The following is a 10,431-nucleotide window of genomic DNA, read 5'->3' as shown; positions in this document are numbered from 1 at the left end:
AAATTTTTGATACCATATCATATCCGTCAAATGTGTTGGGTGCTATATATAAAGGTTTGTCCCAAATACATACATTTAAATATCACTCGATCTGGACAGAATTTGATAGACTTCTACAAAATCTATAGACTCAAAATTTAAGTCGGCTAATGCACTAGGGTGGGACACAGTGTTAGTAAAAAACAAGTAAGGAAAGTCTAAAGTCGGGCGGGGCCGACTATATTATACCCTGCACCACTTTGTAGATCTAAATAAATATCACTCGATTTGGACAGAATTTGATAGACTTTTACAAAATCTATAGACTCAAAATTTAAGTTGGCTAATGCACTAGGGTGGAACACAATTTTAGTAAAAAAATATGGGAAACATTTAAATCTGAAGCAATTTTAAGGAAACTTCGCAAAAGTTTATTTATGATTTATCGCTCGATATATATGTATTAGAAGTCTATACAAATTAGAGTTTTTTTTTACAACTTTTCGACTAAGCAGTGGCGATTTAACAAGGAAAATGTTGGTATTTTGACCATTTTTGTCGAAATCAGAAAAACATATATATGGGAGCTATATCTAAATCTGAACCGATTTCAATCAAATTTGACACACATGACTATATTATTAATTGTACTCCTAGTGCAAAATTTCAACCAAATTGGGCCAAAACTCTGGCTTCTGGGGCAATATAAGTCCATATCGGGCGAAAAATATATATGGAAGCTATATCTAAATCTGAACCGATTTCAATAAAATTTGGCACACATGACTATACTACCAATTGTACTCCTTGTGCAAAATTTCAAGCTAATCGGCATAAAAATCTGGCTTCTAGGTCCATATAAGTGCATATCGGGCGAAAGATATATATGGGAGCTATATCTAAATCTGAACCGATTTCAATCAAATTTTGCACACTTGCATATCGGGCGAAAGATATATATGGGAGCTATATCTAAATTTGAATCGATTTCAAACAAATTTGGCACGCATAGCTTCAATGATAAATCTATTCTCTGTGCAAAATTTAAACCAAATTAGGTCAAAAGTCTGGCTTTTAGGACCATATTAGTCCATATCGGGCGAAAGATATATATGGGAGCTATATCTAAATCTGAACCGATTTTAATCAAATTTTGCACACTTGACTATACTACTAATTGTAATTGTACTCCTAGTGCAAAATTTCAACCAAATTCGGCCAAAAGTCTGGCTTCTGGGGCCATATAAGTCCATATCGGGCGAAAGATATATATGGGAGCTATATCTAAATCTGAACCGATTTCAATCAAATTTTGCACACTTGCATATCGGGCGAAAGATATATATGGGAGCTATATCTAAATCTGAATCGATTTCAACCAAATTTGGCACGCATAGCTACAATGCTAAATCTACTCCCTGTGCAAAATTTAAACCAAATTGGGCCAAAACTCTGGCTTTTGGGACCATATTAGTCCATATCGGGCGAAAGATATATATGGGAGCTATATCTAAATCTAAACCGATTTCAATCAAATTTTGCACACTTGACTATACTACTAATTGTACTCCTAGTGCAAAATTTCAACCAAATTCGGCCAAAAATCTGGCTTCTGGGGCCATATAAGTCCATATCGGGCGAAAGATATATATGGGAGCTATATCTAAATCTGAACCGATTTCAATCAAATTTTGCACACGTGACTATACGACTAAGTGTTATGTTTGTACAAAATTCCAAGCAAATCGGTATAAAACTCTGATTGCTGGGTCCATATTAGTGCATATCGGGCGAAAGATATATATGGGAGCTATATCTAAATCTGAACCGATTTTTTCCAAAATCAATAGGGTTCTATTCTGACCCAAATTAGGAACATGTGCCAAATTTGAAGGCGATTGGACTTAAATTGCGACCTAGACTTTGATCACAAAAATGTGTTCACAGACAGGCGGACGGACAGACGGACATGGTTATATCGACTCAGGGACCCACCCTGAGCATTATTGCCAAAGACACCATGTGTCTATCTCGTCTCCTTCTGGGTGTTACAAACATATGCACTAACTTATAATACCCTGTTCCACAGTGTGGTGCAGGGTATAAATATGGGAAACATTTAAATCTGAAGCAATTTTAAGGAAACTTCGCAAAAGTTTATTTATGATTTATCGCTCGATATATTTTAGAAGTTTAGGAAAATTAGAGTCATTTTTACAACTTTTCGACTAAGCAGTGGTTAAATCGCCACAGGGAAAATGTTGGTATTTTGACCATTTTTGTCGAAATCAGAAAAACATATATATGGGAGCTATATCTAAATCTGAACCTATTTCAACCAAATTTGGCACGCATAGCTACAATGCTAATTCTACTCTCTGTGCAAAATTTCAACTAAATCGGAGTAAAAAATTGGCCTCTGTGGTCATATGAATGTAAATCGGGCGAAAGCTATATATGGGAGCTATATCTAAATCTGAACCGATTTCAATAAAATTTGGCACACTTGACTACACTACTAATTGTACTTCTAGTGCAAAATTGCAACCAAATTGTGGTAAAACTGTGGCTTCTGGGACCATATTAGTCCATATCGGGCGAAAGATATATATGGGAGCTATATCTAAATCTTAACCGAATTCAACCAAGTTAGGTACAGACAGTTGAAATGTTAATTCTATTTCCTGTGCAAAATTTCACGTAAATCGGTGTAAAAGATTGGCCACAGTGGTCATATGAGTGAAAATCGGGCGAACGATATATATGGGAGCTATATCTAAATCTGAACCGATTTCAATAAAATTTGGCACACTTGACTATAGTAATAATTGTTCTTCTTGTGCAAAATGTTAAGCAAATTAGGCGAAAGATATATAACAAGTTGGCTGATAAGTCCCCGGTCTAACAAAGAAAAACACATTTTTTTTGTCAAACTTCGTTTTTATTATTCAACATAGTTCCCTTCATGAGCGATACAACGATTATAACGACCTTCTAATTTTTTGATACCATTTTGGTAGTACTCCTTCGGTTTTGCCTCAAAATAGGCCTCAGTTTCGGCGATCACCTCTTCATTGCAGCCAAATTTTTTTTCCCTGCGAGCATCCTTTTGAGGTCTGAGAACAAGAAAAAGTCGCTGGGGGCCAGATCTGGAGAATACGGTGGGTGGGGAAGCAATTCGAAGCCCAATTCATGAATTTTTGCCATCGTTCTCAATGACTTGTGTCACGGTGCGTGGTCTTGGTGGAACAACACTTTTTTCTTCTCCATATGGGGCCGTTTTGCCGCGATTTCGACCTTCAAACGCTCCAATAAAGCCATATAATAGTCACTGTTGATGGTTTTTCGCTTCTCAAGATAATCGATAAAAATTATTCCATGTGCATCCCAAAAAACAGAGGCCATTACTTTGCCAGCGGACTTTTGAGTCTTTCCAAGCTTCGGAGACGATTCACCGGTCGCTGTCTACTCAGCCGACTGTCGATTGGACTCAGGAGTGTAGTGATGGAGCCATGTTTCATCCATTGTCACATATCGACGGAAAAACTCGGGTGTATTACGAGTTAACAGCTCAAAACACCGCTCAGAATCATCAACACGTTGTTGTTTTTGGTCAAATATGAACTCGCGCGGCACGAGCTGCCGCATATCCAAATATTAATGAATGATATGACCAACACGTTCCTTTGATATCTTTAAGGCCTCTGCTATCTCGATCAACTTCATTTTACGGTCATTCAAAATCATTTTTTTTTTGTTTTCGTCGGTAACCACCACTTTCGGGCGTCCACTGCGTTCACCGTCCTCCGTGCTCATTTCACCACGTTTGAATTTTGCATACCAATCAATTATTGTTGATTTCCCTGGGGCAGAGTCCGGAAACTCATTATCAAGCCAAGTTTTTGCTCCCACCGTATTTTTTCCCTTCAGAAAACAGTATTTTATCCAAACACGAAATTCCTTTTTTCCATTTTTTTCGCAATAACAAAAGTTGCTTCACAAAAGACGCTCTATCTCACAAACTAATTGACATACAGACGTCAAATTTTGACACGAATCATTTGAAGGTTGGTACTATATAAAAATAATATGCATTTAATACTAGCGACGCCATCTATGAGTCAGACCGGGCACTTATCAGCCAACCTGTTATACCCTGACCACTATGTGGTGTAGGGTATAATTATATGGGCCGCATGGATTTTTATGATTTTTTTGTGTGTGTGTGTTGTTTTCTAATTTCCAAAAGCTCTCCTTTATTTGTATGTATGTCAGCTATTCCTATCTTTAATCCCATTTGCGGAATAACAAGTGAATTAAAGATCAAGATGCTTTGTCAATGCTATATCGGCCCAGATAATTTGGATTTCTGCAAGTGCAAACCCGTTTTCTTATAACTTTAAAGTAAAATAAATCGAATCGATTAATATCTATATCGAGTCCTCCATACTCATAAATTCACTTTATTTATTTAGTTTTTTTTTTTACATACGAATCTGTAGAGACACATTTTAAAGTTTTGACTTTAATGTCATTGAAGACATTTGCGTTTTTCCTTATTTTCTTTACGGATTTCTCCAAACACTGACATAATGGGATATGCCAATAAAACGATGGTTCCTGAAGTAGAAAAATATTTGTTTTATACACAAAAAATGTTTAACAACATTTCATCGAATATTACCAGTTAGCATTACGGCATTCTTGAACGAATTATATGCAAAATCCAATAACCATATATTATATACCAAATATAATGGGGCTATTATAACAATGGGAATCATTAGCCGTATGCTTCTCTGAAAAAGAAAAATTTTTAAACATTTTTTATATTTTATTGAAAAAACATTGAACACCTACCTTAACCACACCATATATGAAAACAGGAGAAAAAATTACACAGCTTGCTGCGTAAAGAAATTTCGAATAGATAACTGAAATTTTAAGGATAGTTTTTAGTTTAAAGAATATGTAAAACAGAAAGATATGTATGTGAAATAGGAGAATTTGATGTCAATATTATTTTAAATAAAATGCAATTACGGAATGTGAAAATCGGGCTGAAGTGACTCTACTATTTCCCTAAACATGTTTCAACTTTGGACTACCATATTGTGGTTAATTAAAGATAATTTTATTGCTTTCGTTTTTTTCGGACGAAATTTTGGACAAATGAAGTTTCCCTTTCTTAAAATTTTGTTTCTATCAGAGCAAATAAACTGGAGTTTATGTCAAGCGATGTACCGATTGTCTCTAATGTTTCCATTTACTTATAAAATAAAATGTTTAGCATCAAAAGAAAACGTCTAAAATTTCGTTCCAATATATTTTGTATGTTATGTATGTTTTTGTTTGGCAGAAAAACATAAAATTCCATCTAAATGTTGAGAATATAGCTGTTTCTGATGTTATCAACTACATCAATGTAATATTTTCAGATATATGCAATTTATTCTTAGACTCTTCAGTTATGGAAATTGAGCTTTTGGAGGTCGTATGAGGAGCTTTTTCTAGGTTTCTAGGAAAAAACGAGTTAAAAACCAGTAAGGAAAGTCTAAAGTCGGGCGGGCCGAATGTATTATACCCTTCACCACTTTGTAAATCCACATTTTCCATACCATATCAAATCCGTCCAATGTGTTGGATGCTATATGCACCCATACACATATATTCTGTATATCTGACCAGATCTGGACAGAGTTCTACAATACTTATAGATTTTACATTTAAGTTGGCTAATGCGCTGAGGTGGAACACAATGTTAGTAAAAACAAGTATATACAGCAGTAAGTTCGGCCGGACCGAATATTAAATACCCACCACCATGAATCAAATATTAGGTTTTCCTTTGAAATTGCATTGGGGTTTGAGGACATATCAATCAGAGCAGTTCAACCAGTACACATCCCGAAGATAAATTTAAAGATTTTGCCTATGAAGACTATGTAAGATTCTGGATTTATAAGAACCATTTTTGTTTGAGTTTTAGAAGAATCATTAAAATCTCGTAAGTGTGCAAGAAAATTATAAAATAACGTCTTGATTTGATCTAAATTTGATTTAAATCTGTAGTTTTTCACCCGAGAAGTAAAATCTGGAAATTTTACATTGAGTTTCAAGCAATTTTCATGATCGGTGCGCCTTCTATCGGTCTATATGGATGCATTACACAAATGGACCGATAAAAACTTAATCCGATACATGTTTTTGTGAGCCTAAAATACCAGAATATTTACAATTTCAGGCAAATCGAATAAAAACTACGGTTTCTAGAAACCCAAGGAGTTAAATCGGGAAATCGTTCTATACTAAAATATGGACCGATACTCACCATTTTCGGCACACCTCTTTATGGCCAGAAAATACCTCTAGATTTCTAATTTCAGGCAAATTGGATAAAAACTTCGGATTTTAGAAGACCAAGAAGTAAAATCGGGAGATCGGTCTATATGGGGGCTATGCCAAAAAATGGACCGATACTCACCATTTTTGGCACACCTCTTTACGGTCCTAAAATACCTCTAGATTTCTAATTTCAGACAAATTGGATAAAAACTACGGTTTGTATAAGCCCAAGATCCCAAATCGGGAGGTTGGTTTATATGGGGACCATACCAAAACATGGACCGATGCTCACCATTTTTGGCACACCTCTTTATGGTTCTAAAATACCTCTAGATTTCCAATTTCTGGGCAAACAAAAAAATTAAATAAAAACTGCGGATTCTAGAAGACCAAGAAGTAAAATCGGGAGATCGGTCTATATGGGGGCTATACCAAACCATGGATCAATACTCACCATTTTTGGCACACCTCTTTATGGTCCGTAAATACCTCTGGATTTCGTATTTGAGGCAAATTGGATAAAAACTATGGTTTCTATAAGCCAAAGAATCGGGAGATCGGTCTATATGGGGGCTATACCAAACCATGGACCAATACTCACCATTTTTGGCACACCTCTTTATGATCATAAAATACCTCTAGATTTCAAATGTCGTTTTATATGGGGACTATATCAAAACCTGGGCCGATATAGCCCACCTTCGAACTTGACCTGCCTGCAGACAAAAGACAAATCAGTGCCAAATTTCAGCACGATTGCTTCATTATTGAAGACTGTAGCGTGATTACAACAGCCAGACAGACGGACAGACGGACATGGTTATATCGTCTTAGAATTTCTCCCTGATTAAGACTATATATACTTTATATAGTCGGAAATCGATATTTCGATGTGTTACAAACGGAATGACAAACTTATTATACCCCCGTCACCATTCTATGGTGGTGGGTATAAAAATATAGGAAACATTTAAATATGAACCAATTTTGAGGCTACTTCGCAAAAGTGTATTTATGATTTTTCGGTCGATAGATGTTTACCAGAGTAATAGGAAAATTTGAGACATTTTGATAAGTTTTCGACTTAGCAGTGGCGATTTGATAAGGAAAATATGGGTATTTTGGCCAGTTTTGCCTAAATAGGAAAAACATATATATGGAATCTATATCGAAATCGGAACCGATTTCAATCAAATTTCACATGCATAGTAACTATGTTGAATCTACTCCCTTTGCAAAATTTCACGTAAATCGGATTACAACTTTGACCTCTGTGGTCATATGACGGAAAATCGGGCGAAAGATATATATGGGAGCTATATCAAAATCTGAACCGATTTCAACCAAAATTAGCACGCATATGCAGAACCTTAATTCTACGCCCTGTGCATAGTTTCAAGTTCAATTCTACACCCTCAGCAAAATTTAAAATTAAGCACAATTAACGATACTACAAAACGTACTCCTTGTGCAAAATTTCAAGCAAATCAGGGCAAAACTCTGGCTTTTGAGGCCATATAAATCCAAATCGGACGAAAGATATATATGAGAGCTATATCTAAATCGGAACCGATTTTAACCAAATTAAGCACAATTAACGATACTATTAAACTTACTCGTTGTGCAAAATTTGAAACAAATCAGGGCAAAACTCTGGCTTTTGGGGCCATATAAGTCCAAATCGGACGAAAGATATATATGGGAGCTATATCTAAATCTGAACCGATTTCAACTAAATTTGGCACACTTAACGATACTATTAAACGTACTCGTTGTGCAAAATTTGAAGCAAATCAGGGCAAAACTCTGGATTTTGGGGCCATGTAAGTCCAAATCGGACGAAAGATATATATGGCAGCTATATCTAAATCTGAACCGATTTCAACTAAATTTGGCACAATTAAAGATACTATTAAGCGTACTCCTTGTGTAAAATTTCAATCAAATCAGGGCAAAACTCTGGCTTTTGAAGCCATATAAGTCCAATTCGAACGAAATATATACATGGGAGCTATATATAAATCTGAACCGATTTCAACTAAATTTGGCACAATTAACTACTCGTTGTGCAAAACTTGGAGCAAATCAGGGCAAAACTCTGGATTTTAGGGCCATGTAAGTCCACATCGGACGAAAGATATATATGGGAGCTATATATAAATGATGTGCGAAATTTGAAGAACATCAGTCCATAAATACGTGAATTATGATCAAATGGTTGATAAATATATATGGCAGCTATATCTAAATCTGAACCGATTTTTTCCAAAATCAATAGCAATTGTCTTCGACCCAAAGAAAGACGTTATGCCAAATTTGAGGATGATCGGACTTAAAGTGCGACCTGTACCTTGTGCACAAATTTACATATACAGACAGACAGACAGACAGGCGGACATCGCTAAATCGACTCATAATTTAATTCTAAGCCCATCGGTATACTAAAATGTGGGTCTATGGCAATTATTTCTTAGCGTTACATATAAATGCACAAACTTATTATACCCTGTACCGCAGTAGTGGTGAAGGGTATAACATTTGGATTTGAATAGTTTGCAGTGTTAGGTTAGGTTAGGTAGGTGGCAGCCCGATGTATCAGGCTCACTTAGACTATTCAGTCCATTGTGATACCACATTGGTGAACTTCTCTCTAGTTTGCAGTATTACTGGAACATCGAGTATATCGAGTTAAAAGGAGACAACGGTGAAAAACAATCGCCTTTTTTATAAACTACTTGCCCTTTGTTGTAGTCTAACTACTTCTGGAACCATCCTTGTAATTGTATACGAAATGAGTACACTTTAGTTAGCATTATATAGGATAAAGAAATAACATATTCTCTTCTTACGTATCCTTCCTGAAACTGCATCGAATTTCGTTCCTTTATATGATGAAAAATTCTTTTCAAATTGTATTAAATTGGTGAAAAATTTCGGCAAAAAATATGAGCAAACCAAAAATAACAGGAAAACTTCCAAAATACAATGCTTCGATATAAAGCTAATGGCCATGGCTCGTTCCTTTTTTATTTCAAAAACCAATGTCAATGAAGAATCGAAAATATGTATTTTCTAAGAGCCCGTTTCAAATCTAACTAATGATAGAAATTTTGAAATGTGCTGGATGGATTTTTTAAAATTATCAAAAATGCAGATAACTTTTGACCTTTCAGGGGAAGAAGATGAAATTATAGACTGAATTATAACTAAATTTTGACACATGCCTTTTGGGACATATTAAATGAAATGCTAGTCTTAAGGTATTTTATTTTAATAAGCGTTTCCCCTCTTGTATTTAAGATTTTGGAGAGATCGCGATCTTTGAAAGAACAGGTTGATGTTAATATAACAATAGGTGCAATATGCTCGCCATATATACCATGGGTCTGAAGAAACGATGTTTGGACTCGGGTAGCACTCATAGATGTTCATTCTAATGTACTTTTTGGTCTATATATGTATGTAAGACCGAGCAGCCAAATAACGTAAGTTAGCCTATATGCAGGCCTACTGAGGATGCATAGCGTTTTGGTTGCCGTAAATATGGATAAGGGAATACAATATTACAGCAAACATATGCCAATGCCAATGGGGGATACCATATCCCCAACTATGGCCGATAATGTACTTGATACACTTCTGTAATATTAGCTTAGAGATCTTAAAAACGACGGGATAGAAATTAAATTAATGACAAAATACATAAAGGGTCAAAATTTGACGTAAACTTGACGTATTTCATTCAATTTTGCATTTAAAAACCCTGAACACCCCTCAGTTTGAAGGTGTGTGTGTGTAGAATGTTGCTCCTATTTTGATTTTGGAATTCACTCTTCAGTTGTCAAAATGCCGTCCAAGCAAGAAGAGCAGCGTATCAAAATTTTGCTCGCGCATCGCGAAAATCCGAGCTGGCAAAATCGCTAAAAGTTGCCAAATCAACCGTTACAAAAGTAATTAAAGTGTTTGGGGAACGTTTGTCGACAGCCAGGAAGTCTGGATCGGGGGGAAATCGAAAACCGGAAGCCGCTGAGACGACAAAGAGAGTTGCCGGTAGTTTCAAGCGAAACCCTAACCTCTCTCTCCGAGATGCCGCAAATAAGCTGGGTG

The 10,431-nt window shown here is 35.8% G+C and overlaps 1 long non-coding RNA gene across 1 annotated transcript; it reads right to left on the bottom strand.

Moving 5' to 3' along the window:
• Positions 1-4,669: 4,669 nt before the first annotated feature.
• Positions 4,670-9,346, bottom strand: LOC142237547 (uncharacterized). Its single transcript, XR_012722505.1, has 3 exons — positions 9,174-9,346; positions 4,840-4,913; positions 4,670-4,778 (listed from the first exon to the last, which is right to left on the bottom strand). It is a non-coding gene; the product is annotated as an uncharacterized LOC142237547 (long non-coding RNA).
• Positions 9,347-10,431: the final 1,085 nt, after the last annotated feature.

This window comes from Haematobia irritans, chromosome 5 (assembly GCF_050003625.1).
Source record: "Haematobia irritans isolate KBUSLIRL chromosome 5, ASM5000362v1, whole genome shotgun sequence".
Classification (NCBI taxonomy): domain Eukaryota; kingdom Metazoa; phylum Arthropoda; class Insecta; order Diptera; family Muscidae; genus Haematobia; species Haematobia irritans.
The sequence above is the reverse complement of the archived record's forward strand: the minus strand, read 5'-3'. Positions and strand labels throughout refer to the sequence as shown.